Source organism: Hylobates moloch, unplaced genomic scaffold, assembly GCF_009828535.3.
Source record: "Hylobates moloch isolate HMO894 unplaced genomic scaffold, HMol_V3 SCAFFOLD_13, whole genome shotgun sequence".
Taxonomy (NCBI): Eukaryota; Metazoa; Chordata; class Mammalia; order Primates; family Hylobatidae; genus Hylobates; species Hylobates moloch.
Genome location: NW_026652288.1, coordinates 21,912,492 through 21,928,318, shown reverse-complemented (window position 1 = coordinate 21,928,318; position 15,827 = coordinate 21,912,492). Strand labels below are relative to the sequence as shown.

The 15,827-nt window shown below is 34.7% G+C and overlaps 1 long non-coding RNA gene across 1 annotated transcript in view; it reads right to left on the bottom strand.

The window, feature by feature from the left end:
- Positions 1 to 9,805: 9,805 nt before the first annotated feature.
- LOC131381062 (uncharacterized) overlaps positions 9,806 to 15,827 on the bottom strand; it is an 89,164-nt gene continuing 83,142 nt past the window's right edge. The window contains exon 4 of the long non-coding RNA XR_009209496.1: positions 9,806 to 10,079. This is a non-coding gene — a long non-coding RNA (uncharacterized LOC131381062). The remainder of the gene's footprint in view (positions 10,080 to 15,827) is intronic.

Here is a 15,827-nt window from a genome sequence, read left to right as displayed (position 1 = left end):
ATTCAGAAATTAAGAAAATGAATGCATATAATGAACAACTTTACACTAATAAATTTTAAAACTTAAGTGAAACGAACAAATATCTAAGAAAAATGTAACTTATCAAATACGTCTCAGTCAGAAGTAGAAAACTGAACAGTTCTATAACCACTAAAAATGATCTGTGGTTAGTTAAAATTATTCCCATAAAAAACCATCAGATAGAATCCTTTATGGCAAATTCTTTCAAACACTGAGGGAACGAGTAAATCAAATGTTACAAAATGAATAAAGAAGGAGAAAAAATGGGAATACTCTGCCACACATTTTTTGGAGTTCACATAATCCTGATTCCAAAACCTAACAAAGTTAACAAGTCTAGAAATTTATTAGGCAATTTCACTCATGAATATATATATGCAAACACCCTAAATGAAATACTAAAAAATAGTACCTGTAATGAATAAAAGAACATAATATATCGTGACCAAATTGGATCTTCTCATAAATACAAGATTAGAATTTTATATTTAAAAAATTAGTATTTAGATTTTATACTTGGATTAATATTTAGATTTAGAAAATCTATTTAAATAATTCACAATATAACAAACAGTGCAAAGCCCATAAAATTAACAGTTTTAGGAACAGCATTAGATAAAATTCAACATCTATTCATAATGAGAAAAATAGCAAAATAAAAATAAAAGAAATACAACAATCTTCTTTAATATAATAAAGTATATATTAAATCCCTAAGTAGATATTCTTAACGAAGAAATATTTGAAGCAATTTATTGAAGATCAAGACCAAAAAGAAGTGTAAACTATCCCTACTTCTAGTTAACATTATACTGGCAATCCTAGCCAGGCCTGTAAAGCATGATAAGTGTAGAAATAAATGAATTAATAAATAAGTCAATTAATCGATAATGATTTAAATGAAATAAGAAAATTATCTATATTTGCAGATGATTCAGTTAGCTATAAAAATAGGAAAGATATACTTATTTAATAGAATTAATAAAATATTTTAGTGTGATTGCTATAAAGGGTCAATATATTTTAAAAGAAATTAATTGGCTTTTTATAGAATGAAAGAAATAATTAGCTAAAATAATTTAAGTGGTATAACTTAATAAACCACCAAAAAATACAAATACCTGGAAACAAATATAGTCCAAGGGTTATAAGTCATCTAATAAAAAATATAATATTTTATTAAATATAAAATATATTTTATAAAATATACTTTTTGATATTTTTTGATATTTTTGATTTTTTTGATTAAAATATAAATTTTTATCAAATCATATTCAAGAAAAGCTAACTAAATAGATTATCCATGTTAATGGATACAAAGACTCAATATTCAAAACATATAAATTTTCCCCTGAAGTAATCTATAATCTAGTGCAATTATAATCAAATGTCAAGTAATTACTTTGTAGATTTTGGTAAAATAAATCTAAAATTTATGGAAGAACAGAGGACCGAAATTGGCAGGTGTAGCTAAAATAAGAATGAGATTAGGATACTCACCTTATTAGATACCAAGAATTATTAATATGCTATTGTAATTCAAAGATTTTTGTATAAGTGGAAGGGTAAATATACTGCTCTATGTGAAATAGAAAATGTGAAATAAAAAAATTTGATTTATGAGAAAGCTAGCAATACAGATGACTAGAATAAGGAAAGAATCTTAAATTATTTGTGTCGGCAGTTATTTGACCATATTAAAAACGAAACTGTATTTCAGTTATTTTGAGTAAAATCTGTGTATGAAAAACCTATATTAAATTATAAGATAAAATAAAAGATGTTTTTGACCTCAGAATATGAAAAAGTATTTTGATTTTGGTTTTGTTTTTAACAAGACAAAAGCACTAACTGTAAGTTTTAACTATTAATATTTTTAGATTAACACTTTTTGTCCATTACTAAACACCATTAAGAGTATTAACAGTAAATTTATATGTTAAAAGAATATATTTTTATTGTGTAAAGCCATGATGAATATTTGGAATATGCAAAATACGTTATGTTTCAAATAAAATAGAAGCAATAGAAGAATAAGTCAATAGCAGTTCACAGAACAGGAAACATGAATGTCCAATATAACAAGGTGCTCAATCTAATCAGTTGTCAGAAAAACACACAATATTGCTTTAAGATACTGTGTCATACCCATAAAACTAACAATAGAAAAATAATCTGAAACTATAAATTGTTGGAGAAGGTCTTAAACATAGCTACTGGAGATTTAAATGGGTATAACTATATGGAAATTAGTTTGGCTTCATCTAATACATTTAAAGAATCTAGATTAAGCCTAGTGGGATTCTTGCACAGTGGCTCTGAGGATAAACATAGAAGTACATATTGGAGCCTTATGTGCTATTGCAACAAATAGATTAACTACTGATTTTAAAAAGAATAAATACATGGCATGTTTATATAATGGGGCACCTGCTTCACCACCAAAAGTTTTTGCATTAGTAAAAATGAATAAACTGCTGCTATACCAAACATAAATTACTATCAGGAACATAACGCTAAACATGGAAGTTGCCGAATACATATAATGTGATTATATTTGTGTAGGTAAAAACAACTTGTCTTAGTACACTTGTGCTACCATAACTATAAATCTGATACTAGGTAATTTTAAAAGAACAGATATTTATTCCTCACCATTCTGAAGGCTGGGAAGTCAAAGATCAAGGTGCTGGCAGTTTCGGTGTCTGGTAAAGGCTGCTTTCTGCTTTGAAGTTGGTGCCTTGTTCTAACTGGTGTGAGATGGCATCTCACTGTGGTTTTGATTTGCATTTCTCTGATGGCCAGTGATGATCAGCATTTTTTCATGTGTTTTTTGGCTGCATAAATGTCTTCTTTTGAGAAGTCTCTGTTCATGTCCTTTGCCCACTTTTTGATGGGGTTGTTTGTTTTTTCTTGTAAATTTGTTTGAGTTCATTGTAAACTAGTTCAACCATTGTGGAAGTCAGTGTGGCAATTCCTCAGGGATCTAGAACTAGAAATACCATTTGACCCAGCCATCCCATTACTGGGTATATACCCAAAGGACTATGAATCATGCTGCTATAAAGACACGTGAACACGTATGTTTACTGAGGCATTATTCACAGTAGCAAAGACTTGGAACGAACCCAAATGTCCAACAACGATAGACTGAATTAAGAAAATGTGGCACATATACACCATGGAATACTATACAGCCATAAAAAACGATGAGTTCATGTCCTTTGTAGGGACATGGATGAAACTGGAAAACATCATTCTCAGTAAACTATCGCAAGGACAAAAAACCAAACACCGCATATTCTCACTCATAGGTGGGAATTGAACAATGAGAACTCATGGACACAGGAAGGGGAACATCACACTCTGGGGACAGTTGTGGGGTGGGGGAAGGGGCCAGGGACAGCATTAGGAGATATACCTAATGCTAAATGATGAGTTAATGGATGCAGCAAAACAACATGGCACATGGATACATATGTAAGAAACCTGCACATTGTGCACATGTACCCTAAAACCTAAAGTATAATAATAAAAAAATAATAATAAAAAAAAGAAGTTGGTGCCTTGTTGCTGCGCTCTCTAGAGGAGATGAGTGCTGTGTCTGCACATGGCAGAAGACATGGAAGGGGAAAAAGGGGAAGGAGGCAGCTTTCTCACACTTCTTTCTATTCTTTCTACTTTTAATTTTCAAAATTAACACAAAACATTTGTACATATTTATAAGGTACCTAGTGATGTTACATATTATGTATTATAGTGATAAATCAGGATAATTACCGTATCCATATCAGACATTCATCATTTCTTTGTGGTAGAAACATTCAACATCCTCCTTCTAGCAATTTGAAAGTACATAATATATTATTAAGTATCTTATAGAGCTATAGAACACTAGAACTTATTCCTCCTATCTAGCTGTAATTTTGTTTTCTTTAACAAATCTCTCCCTTATTCTCCTCTTACTTCTACCCTTCCTATCCTCTAGTATCCTTTGTTCTAATTTTTACTTCTATGTGATAAATTTTTATCTTCCACATATGAGTGAGAACATTCAGTGTTTAACTTCCTTTCCTGGCTTATTTCACTTGACATAATGTCCTCCAGTTCTGTTCATGTTGCCATGAATGAGAAGATTTTATTCTTTTTCGTGGCTCAGTATTATTCTATTGTGCATGTGGAGGTACCACATTTTCTTTTTTCATTCTTCTGTTGTTGGACACCTAAGTTGATTCCATATCTTGGCTATTGTGAATAGCCTAGCACATCATTTGTAAGGCCACTAATTCCATTCATGAGAGCTCTGCCTTCATGACCCAATTACCTCCTAAAGGTCCCACTTGTTAATATTATCACGTTAGTGATTAAGTTTCAACATATTAATGTGGGAAGACATATTCAGACCATAGCACATGTCAAACACAATATATATTTAATAATTCAAATACATTTGGAAAGATTATTAGAGAGAAACAAAGGATGATAAACACAAAATTCAGAACATATCCCATAAATACATATACCTACTATAAGCCTATAAAATTAAAAATATAAAATTTTAAAAATACAACAAAATTCCGAATACTGATTACTGCTGAGGAGGGAGAGAAGGAAATAACACTGAGAAAGTATTACTTGGGGATTCCAAGACAATGGTAACTTTCAGTCAATGTTTCAAAAAAAGTGGAAGCAAAATAGGTGTTCATTTTAGTTACATTATTTTCCTCCATTTCCTGCCATGCGGGGTGGGAACACGAGGCGAGCCTTGTGGGTATGGGATAGACTCGAGTGCGGAGCTGTCATTACCACTGTAGATGTCCCATCAACTTGAGAAAATGACTGTATACTCCTATTTTTAGGAGAAGTTTTCCATTAATGAGTGTTGAATTTTGTGAAATGTTTTTTCTGTGTATATTGATAAAAATGTGATCTTTTTTCTTTGTTTTTATAGTGAAATACATTGATTGACTTTTGAATATTGAAAGAGTCTTGAATATCTATAATAAATCCCAGATGGTCAAGGGTCATTTTTATTTTTCATGTATTCCTGAATATTCTACTTGCCAATATTTTGTTAAGGATTTTTGCATCTATATTCATGATATATCTTGGTCTTGTAGTTTTCTTTCATTGCACCATATGTTTCTGGTTTTAGAATCAGGGTAATAATAGCTTCATAAAATGCATTGGGAAGTGCTCCCTTCTCTTTTATTTTTGTGGAAGAAATTGTATCACATTGGTTGTAATTCCTCAAACATTTGATAGAATTCTCCTGTGAAACCATCTGGTTGTGGAGATTTCTTTTTTGGAATTTTATTTGAATTGAAAATTCTAGTTCCCTAATATTTATAAGAATATTCAACTTATCTATTTCATATTGAGCAAGTTGTGGCAGTTGGTGTTTTTTGAATAATTGTTTCGTTTAATCTTAGTTGAATTTATTTGTATAGACCTGCTCATAGTATTTCCTTATTAACTTCTTAATGTCTGCAGAGTCTGCAAGGCTGTTTAAAAAAGAGAATTGGCAAAGTCCTTATTATGCTAAGAGTTTAGTGTCCTCCTAATGTATATGCGTATATGTATATGTCCTCTTTTTGTGTATAATGATATATATGAGTTTCTTCAAAAGGAATATCATATACAACATTTCCTGGAATTGTTTTTTGTTTTTTGTTTTTACTATTGGAATTCATTTTCCTGCAGAATCCATTGTAAAATGCCTTCTAGAAAGAACCCTCTTAAGAGTTTTTTCTGATCTCTTCTTCTATCAATCATTGAGATGCCAGCCTGGACTGGTTATGTTGTCATCAATATTTCTAGAACAAAACTCACTACCTTGAGATCTGCCCAGGACGACTAATTTGCCACTTTACCTTTTTAAAAAAGTGTCATTTCATTTGTTATAAAATTGGCATAAAGGGTTGTAGGATTCTAACTGATCTTGGGAATCAGGCTTCCTAAAGGCAGGGAAAATTTTGCTTCTTACTCACATTTACATTGTCAGGGTCTTCAATTACTGGGCCTGGAGAGAGCAGATGGTAATCAAATGTCTTTGAATGTATGAAAGATGAAATAAATGAATGAGTTGATCCCATCATTTTTTGCATTGGAGACAGGTACCTAGAGGATTATCTGTTATCTGAGTTCTCCTTGTTTTCTCTGGCATTGTAGACAATCAGGAGGATATCTCAAATCACTTTTAGAAAATTGTCTCAGGTTGGTGGTATCAATCAGGGGCAATTTTGGCCTCCAGGGGACAGTTGGCAAAGTCTGGAGACATGTTTGTTACAAGTAGGGGCGTGTTACCAGAATCTAGTGGGAATAAGCCAGGCATGCTGCTTAACTTCCTACAATGCACAGAGTAGCTTCCAACAACAAGAAATTATATAGCCCAAATGTCAATAGTGTTGAGGTTGAAAAGCCCTAAAAGGGTAAATGGATATAGCACATAGTTCACGATCCTCACCACATCTCTTAATATACCCCTAATATCAGGTTCATGCTAGCACCTCCCTTTTAGCCCATATAATATTTTTGTTTTCTTGCCTCATGAATTTATTTTCCGAAGGCTTAGGAACTTTGTTAGTCCAAAATCATATATTCCAGGCAAACTGAAAGTGGGAGGAAATCAGTGGTCTTGGAGGACGACAACCTTAAACAATGTGGGATAGAAGTTGGTTGATAGAGAGCTGAGCCTCCTAATATTTCAGGAAACAATTTTTCACATATTTTCTGCATGGCTATTCAGAGGGTTTTCTGTGGGACTAAGCCCCAGTTGTCTGCAGTGGTAACCTGGACACTTTGTTATAGTTTTCTCCTTTTCTGTCTTGTTCTTCTTGCTCTATCATTCCCACTTTCAAATAAACTACTGTGCTCAAGTCCCTGTTTCAGGTTTTATTTTAGATGAACCCAAACTTGGGCAATGGATCTTTCTTAAAAAACAAGTAGCTACTCCAAGATGCAATGGATAGGAAAGGGATAGGATAGTTTAGCTATCCCAAATCTTGTGTGGGACACATTGGAAATATAATAATGAAATTAAATAGCCAAGATGTATAACAGGCTACTGTGAGTCACTTTCACTAATTCCAGTCATTTTTATGAGTATGTTGTGAGAAATGAGGGTTCAGGTGCCTTGAGCACTGAGGCAGAACTGGAACAGTTACTAATTTAGAACTAGCATCTACCGTCCTTACTTACTCCTTGTCTTACTTTTCTTTGCCTTAAGTAGACTGTGAGATATGGGGTACAAAAGAAGAACTAGCTATTATAATAATTGGGAAAAGGAGATGAGAAAATCAGTATTCATTTAGGGTATTTCCTCCTGTTCAGATGTCATAGATGTTCTTTAAATCACTGTACAAATTTATAGTGTCTGTCATTCTGTGAAAAGCATTAATGAAACCCTGTTGAAGGCATTATATTATGAAAAATAATGCAGAGAAGTGAGGAAGACATACAAGTTCCCTACATAGAGACAGATTCTACACTTGAAGTCTCATGCTATAAATGTATGCATAATTGTTCTGAGGGTTGATAAGAGTTGCCTTAGCAGGTGAAATTAGCTGGGGACCTGGCAATATCGTGATCCGGACATTCAAAAGCTTTCAAGGTTCAATGCAATCAGTCATATGAATGACTAAGTACAATATTATTCTGCTTAGATTTCTTCATGCATTATATATAGGTTAAAAAAGGTTGCCGTAAATAGTAGGTTCATAGAAAGGACAGACTGAACGTTTGAACTCTGCAAAAGAAAAATTAAGTGTGAGAGAGAAAGACCGTTTTTCACTTCTTTCCCAGACTCCCCATCACCCCTGTGATGCAGGTGACTGCAGAAGCAACATTAGTTCAACATTAAAATTCGATAAGCCTTTTTCTTGATTTCAATCTGACAGGTCTCCCGCATGGAAGAGAAGCCACAAGGCTGAATGAGTGAGTTTCTAAACAAACTGGGTCAGATGTTGCTTTTGCCTGGCTTACTTAAGATTGATTGGTAATTAAGTGATTTAAAATTGGTCGTTTCCTAGTGAAGAAAACTTGGTGCAGGGCTTTTCAGGTTCTTTGAGATCTTTAGATAATTGGAAAAAAAGAATGAGAATGAGAAACAGGCATTTTGGAGGGTCTTGGTTTCAAAAGAAGAATGGGATGTGGTTTCCCCTGTTGAATCTCATTTAATGATGGAGTCACTCAGTGTCAGAATTACAGGGGATAACAAGTGGTCTCTCTTCTGGAGAGCACAGAAGAGTGTATACATCCATCTACCTTCTCAAATCAAAATCAGTGATTTATGAACTGACCAGCATGCATGGAATTGGATTGACTCTAGTGAAATAGATACTATTTGGTAAATGAGTGCAGAGACCAAAATGGAAGAAATGGAATCTGGAAAGAAGCCGATGTGACAGCCCAGGCTGGATAGGTCAGCTCAGGGTGAGACAAAATAGGACAATGGAGAAGATACTCCAGCAGCACTTACTCAAGACCAAGTAGGGTACAACTAAGCACTACTGAAATCCCAGTTAAATCGAAATCACCACGTCTATGCTCCTGTGGAAATGGAAAAATGTAAAAAATGTATATATTAGCATCTTGTATTAAGTAATAAATTAAATGAATGAATAAAATGAATGAATTAAATATAATGAATGAATTAAATATAATGAATGAAAATTATATATATTATAAAATACATGTTTACTTGTTTATCTCAATCCCTAACACATATTTCCTGATATTCTGATCATATGTATTCTAAGGTAAACTGTTTCTTCTTGTTTTGTTACAATCAGATGTAACTTTTAGAGAACTTTGTGCAAGCTTAATGAATACTTCAGAAATTTGCAGGAGCAGGCAGAAGACACAGGACATATTTTGTTGGCGTTGGTTGAGGGGATAAGTAGTATAGGTAATTTTGTGTGGTTTTATATGTTGAATTTCCTGTCAAAGGTATGTTAACTCATATATTAATTCGATAAAGGTTTCTGGGAAATAAATAATGGCAAGATGCTGAAGGAAATAAGACAACCAGTGAAACAGAAATTCTATCTTTAAAGGGTTTATATATTCTATAACTAATAAGATAATAACATAATAAAAAGTTATGGGGTGTAAAAGTACAAATAATTATAATAATTGGATTGATTAAGTAGAGACTTTTAAATAGGAGAGGGGTCAGGGAAAGCTCGGGAAAATAAACAAAATTTGAGTTGAAATTGGAGGGTGGGTGGGATTTGAATATGTATAAGTTGGATAATGCACTCTGTTAAGAAGCTTTTAAAAAGCACATATGTGGGGAAACATAGGGATAAGTACACAGAGCACCAAGAGGCTTGGCTGAAATATTGAATGTACGAAGGAAAATTTAAAAAGAAACTGGTAGAGATTATCTAGTATCACATATTCAAGGTCTTTAAGTGACAGTTGGAGGATCTGGGGATTTGGCCAGTGATCAGTGAGGACCTACTGAAAGCTGATCAACATAGTTTTGCCCTGAGTAGATAAATTTGGAAATGGAATTCAGGATATATTTAAATGGGAGAGTAGACTTTGGGAGTTCAAATGAGTATTACAGTGTGCCAGAAGTGAAGTATACTGGGTGAGAGGCACCAACTCAGTAGTGGAGGTGAAAGATGAGACAGCAATTGATTTCAGACATGTTGAACTCAAGCGCCACAAACATGTAGTCAAATGGAGGAAATAACCTGATTTTCAGAGCCTTTGTTTGCCCATAGTTATGCCAAAGATAGTGTATATATAATGACATTATGTAAAAAAGTGTGTCTTCTATTTCACTCAGCTTTATGTTGACCTTAAAGATGATTTTTATGCTCTAAACGTTTTTCCTCTTGGGCTATGCATGCAAATCTTCTGATGAGTTCTTAAAACTAGGAAAGCCTTGAGTACCATTCCAAACTCCCTTGGGCTGGGGTCCAGCAATTTGTATTTATAATATTCCAGAGCCGGTTCAGATGTGTAACGTAGCAAGGTCGATAAATAGTGCCCACTTTGTAATTGTACAATCCCAGATGGAAAGCAGTCCTGTATGTGGCCTATGACTAAAAAAAATGAGAGGATAATTAGTGCAATCGTAGCTACTTAAGTTGGGTGATTCATAGGACATTTTTGAATTTTATGAGATCCTTACAACGGCTTATAGTTTTGTATTTTGAGAGGTTTTTTTTTTTTTCTTTACTAGTTGGGATCAAGGATTATTCTTGAAAATTCATTATTGAAAGTTGATTTTTAAAAAGGTCATAATCACTTGATTGGGATTAGAGGTTGCTTCTCAGTGTCCATCTGAAGCCACTTGTTTCACTTCCAGTAATAGTAAGCAGTGATTTAAGAAGGGGAACAGAGATTGCCCTGAATAAGGCTGTCACACTATGGGAATCAATCTCAGTCAGTTTTATCTGAAAATATTGCATTTTAAAATACAGTTTAAAAAAACCAAATAATTCATTCCAAAGAAAACTTTCAACAAAGGATTCACATTCAACCATTTTCATATCCCCGGGATATGTGGGGTATTGCATTTTGCCTGACAGTTCCTGTTCATGTTGTATATTTTTGCGTAGTTCTAAGGTAGATATTTGGAAGTTTTCTTCTTTCTTATGAATTAGATTAATTACCATTATCCTAAGATGCTTCAATATTTCAGTATATATGACTTCAAAATAGTATTTTAATGAGGATGTAATGCTTCATTAGATACACTGTAATTAACAGATTATTCCCCCATTAGTGGACATTACTATTTTGGAATTTTTGTTAAGATAAGGAATGTTGTTGTTAACATGGAATCTGTTGGGCTTTCACTTAGGAAATATACATTAAACAGTGATTTACAATACTTGCTGTGGGTGAGAGATCCAGATGTGAATAAGCCTTTACCTGGTTGCATGAAGCTGACAATCTCATAATAAATTGTATGACTATATAATAGTGCCATAATTGATGACTATACAGATGTGGAATTACAACAGAGGGACACAACCATTATATGTGGATCAAGGACAGTTGAGACAAAGAAAGAATGCCTGCATTGAGTCTGAAGGATGCAGAAGGATTTAGTAGGAAGGCAAAGTAGGGAAGGAGCCTATTCTGAAGAAATGAAGTTAAGGCTTTTGCAGAGCCTCAAAGCTTATGAAAAGGCACAGAGATCAAATCAGAAGGAGCAGGTTGTTTGGTGTTAAATAGCTTAAAGTGTTTAAGTTAGAGTGGTGGAAAATGAATTTGGAAAGAGAGGCAATAACTTAATCTTCTTTATTTTTTCTTTATAATAAAATGCAAGTAGTAATATTATAGGGTCAAAAGGAAAGAATATTCTTATAGCTCTGGATATGTATTGCTAAGAAGTTTGCAAAAGGGTATGTGCCAATTTACAATCCTAACAGCAATGTATCAGCACACCAGATTCACCAGCTCATTACTGGCTATATAAATATAATTAACAACTTAGCTGTTTAATTATTTGGTTAAATTTTTTATTGTGAAATATATTAAAAATGCTAAAAAGTATACAATGTACTCAGTAAAGTAAAATGATGTTTATATAACATGTGTCCTACTTTGGGCTTAATAAAGAACTGATTTCCGGTGACTTAGAAGCCCTCCTAACCTATCTTACCCTCTTTATCCACACCATCACAGGGATAGCCGCTCCGTTAAATGTTGTATTGTTCTTTATTTTTCTGTAGAAATTTAATATGTATATATCCCCTAATAATACTGGTAAAATTTTGCCCACTTTGAACTTTACATAAACAGAATCATACATTATGTATTCTTTTGACCAACTATTTTTAGTTAACATTTTATTCTTGAGATCCAAGTTGTGACTGATTTGGTAGGTTCAGTTATTTTCACTGCTTTAGTGCTGTATTGTATGAATGGATTATGTAGCACAGTTTATTTATCGACTCATCTTGCCCACTGTGGATGAACTTTTTCATCATTGCCGTTATGAACATTTTTGTACATGACTCTTAGTGGCAAATTCCTGTGGAATATGTACATTGAACATAAAAGGGCAGGGTGTAGATATGTGCATTTTCAGCCTTCCTAGGTAATACTGAATGCTTTTCAATGTGACTGTGACAATTTACACTCCCACTAGCAAATATGAAAGTCCATTGTCCCATTACCTCAGGTCCTTGCCACCACTTTTTAAAAATTTGGCTACCCCAGTGCATATGGAATAGAGTCATTATAATTTTATTTTGGATTTTCCTTTTTTTTTTTTTTTCCGAGATGGAGTCTCACTCTGTTGCCCAGGCTGGAGTGCAGTAGCACAATCTCAGCTCACTGCAACTTCTGCCTCCCAGGTTCAAGTGATTCTCCTGCCTCAGCCCCCTGAGTAGCTGGGATTACAGGCACCTGCCACCACACCTAGCTAATTTTTTATATTTTTGGTAGAGATGGGGATTTCACCATGTTGGCCAGGCTGGTCTTGAACTCCTGACCTCAAGTGATCCACCCGCCTCGGCCTCCCAAAGGAATTTTCTTATTTGTAAATGATGTTGAATATCTGCAATGTTTTGGGACCATTATGTTTATTTTCCTAGTGACAGTAATGCATTTTGCCATTTTTTTTGTATTAGGTTGTTGATTTTTCTCTTATTGATTTATTGGAGTTTTATAAGCATGCATGTTAGATATTACTGGTTTGTTGTATGTTTCAAATGCCTTCTTCCAGTTTACTGCTTGTCTTTTTCCATTATTTATAGTGTTTTGGATGAGCATTAAAAAATTTGTATGCAGTCATCTTATGCGAGAGAGGAAAGCCTGCATGAGAACTGAAGCAACACTCAGAAAGCAAACTGGGCTTATGAAGGGAGAGAAGGAGCAGGGTTTGATTACTTACTTTGGAGCCTGAGCCAAGGAATGCCTAAATGCCCCTAGAATATCCAGATCCTAGCAGAATTCATTGTTAGAACTATTCGGGTTAGGTTTTCTCTCAATTGCAACTTATGTTATTGTAATAGGCAGTGATACCACGTTGTCCTCTAGGATTTTATTTATACTATTGAATGTCACCAAGTTAGAATTACTATACAGTTGTTAAATAAAAACCTAACTAACTTTCATTTGTCTCATTTCAAAAACCCGGTGATTATTCTCTGCTCGGTCCCTCAGGATTGTTTATTATTTTTCCAAACATGCTTCTTATTTGTTTTGCATATAGGGAAATCTTGACTGTAGATCTTGGTGAGCTAGACTCAACTTCTCCCTTAGGGATATTGGGGAGCAAAAAGCAAATGCATTTCCCTTTTGCACACTGAAGGACATTTTACTGAAGATGAATTGGTAACTGGCAAATATTATTAGATGACTCACTTTTTAGGCCTAATTTAGAATAAAAGGGCTTCAATTCCTGTGAAAAAAAAAATTGCCTTCCTAAAGATCCCTCCAGTAGGCCAGTCTCTCTCCTTATACCATGGATCTCAACCCCTCTTGCCTTGTGAAAGAATTTATTATTTCAGTTATTCTTTTCTCCTGTTCCAGCACTCTATGCTCTGTTATTTTATTTCTATAAACAAACATCCTTTAGTGCCTCTTATTAATAGAAATGAACAAAACAATGTCCCTTTTCCCCTAACGTCTCTCTGGCTGCATTCTTTTTTTTTTGGAGTTGGAGTCTCGCTCTGCCACCCAGACTGGAGTGCAGTGGAGTGATCTCGGCTCACATCACTGCAAGCTCCGCCTCCTGGGTTCAAGCAATTCTCCTGCCTCAGCCTCCTGAGTAGCTGGGATTACAGGTGCCCACCACCACGCCCAGCTAATTTTTGTATTTTCAGTAGAGACTGGGTTTCATCCTGTTGGCCAGGCTGGTCTCCAACTCTTGACCTCAGGTGATCCGCCCGCCTCAGCCTCCCTAAGTGTTGGGATTACAGGCGTGAGCCACCATGCCCGGCCTGCATGCTCATCTCTCTGCTCCCCTTTAGAGCCACACGTTTCAAAAGAGTTTCCTCTACACAGAGTTTCCAGCTCCTCACCTGCTAGTCTTGTCTCCAGGGCAGTTTCAGTTCTCATTGCTCCACTGAAAGTGCTCTTGTCTGTGGACACGTTTTTGTCCTTGCCTTACCCAATCTCTGCTGTTTCTCCTTTATGGACGATGTACCTCTCTTGGCCTATTTGACACCATACCTTCCTCCTCACTTTCAATTGGCTCTTTTCATTTCTCTCCTTGACTAATTTCTTCTTGTCTTATTTGCGTGAATCAGGGATGGCTCCACAGTACAATAGAGGACCCTCTTGTCTCTACTTTTAGCCCTAAGGTGGTCCATTCCTCACCGTAGCTTTGCTCAGCATCTGTATGATAACAACTGCAAAATTTGTCCAGATGAGGCTTCTCCACTAAGCTAAAATCATATACTTCAAACTTGTTGACTATATTGGTGTATTTGGGTGCCTCAAAGCCGTTTCAGATTAAACATGGACAAAACTTATTTTAATATTTCCAAAAGCTCTTTCTACCTTATTCTTCTTCATCTCTTTAAGAGTACAATTATTACTCACTTGTTCAAATCAGAAACCTTAAATGTATCCTTAATTATTCTCTTTATCTCAATCACAAAATCTAACATTTATTGACAACTCGTTACTGTTCCTACAGAATATGCCTTGAACCCATGCTTTCCCTTTGATAATGACTTCCACGACCATATTCTCAGAAATAATCATATCTCACTGAGACTATTCCTATGGCTTCCTAATGGGTCTTTCACATTTACTCCACCATCATCTAGATTTTTCATAACAACCAGACTGATGTTTTTTCCGACATAAGTAAAATCATGTCATTTCCCCAGCTTAAAACCTATAAGTGGCTTTCCACTCATCTTAGGAGAAATCTTAAACTCTCTTCTTTGGCCGCCTACTTGACCTGGCGTAACTTGCTCTCTTTTCTCTCCAATCTCATCTTAGGAATGTTCTTTTGCCATATCCTCTCTCACTTCAGAAGCTTTGCATTTTCTAGCTGTTTTGTCTGAACTGTGGTGCACTACCCTGTCCTTCTAGATTCTTATAGGGCTACTCCTTCTCATTCTTCAGGTCTCACTTGAACCCACCATCACCTTATCTTAGTTCACTCCAACGTGTGACTTCTTCTATCACCTTACTTTCTCATGTTACTTGTAGCACTTTCCACAAGTCTGGAATTATTCATACACTTCCCTATTTGTTTTCTATTTCCTAACGCATTGTAGACACACAATAAATATTTGTTGAATGAATAAATGGTAATGATTTCTAAGGACTGAAAAAAAAATCTATGGTAGTTATCAGTCTCACATTAACATGAATTGTTTCACGAAACTGTGACTTCTCTTCCCTGAAACTGTTTACCTGTTTACTTAGTCAATACATAATAACATGGCAGGGGTGCTGTGAAGTTCTCTCCTCTATTTTCTAGAAGGTTGGACTAGTTTGCCAATAAGGTTAAAGTTTGGATGAACTAAGGTGCATAATTAGAATGCTAACAGAAAAGTTTAAATGACAAATCATGTTGCTCAACAAACCAACAACAAAAAAAAATAAGCAAATAAAGTTTTATTTGTCAATATTTCTGTACCTGCTATGAACCTTTGAATTCTCATTTGGCTCTCTGGAAACTAACTGGTACTGGTATGCCAGTGTTTACAAGCTAGGGTAGCCAGTTGTTACTCTTCAGTCAAGAGGGTAACTAGTATTTACAGAGGTTAAGGTGTGTCTTCTGAAATTTTTCTTATTTCTTCAAATTTTGCCTCCAGAAAATTTTGCTAATATACCTTAGAATCTGATTACTATGGCTGCAATTTTCCTGA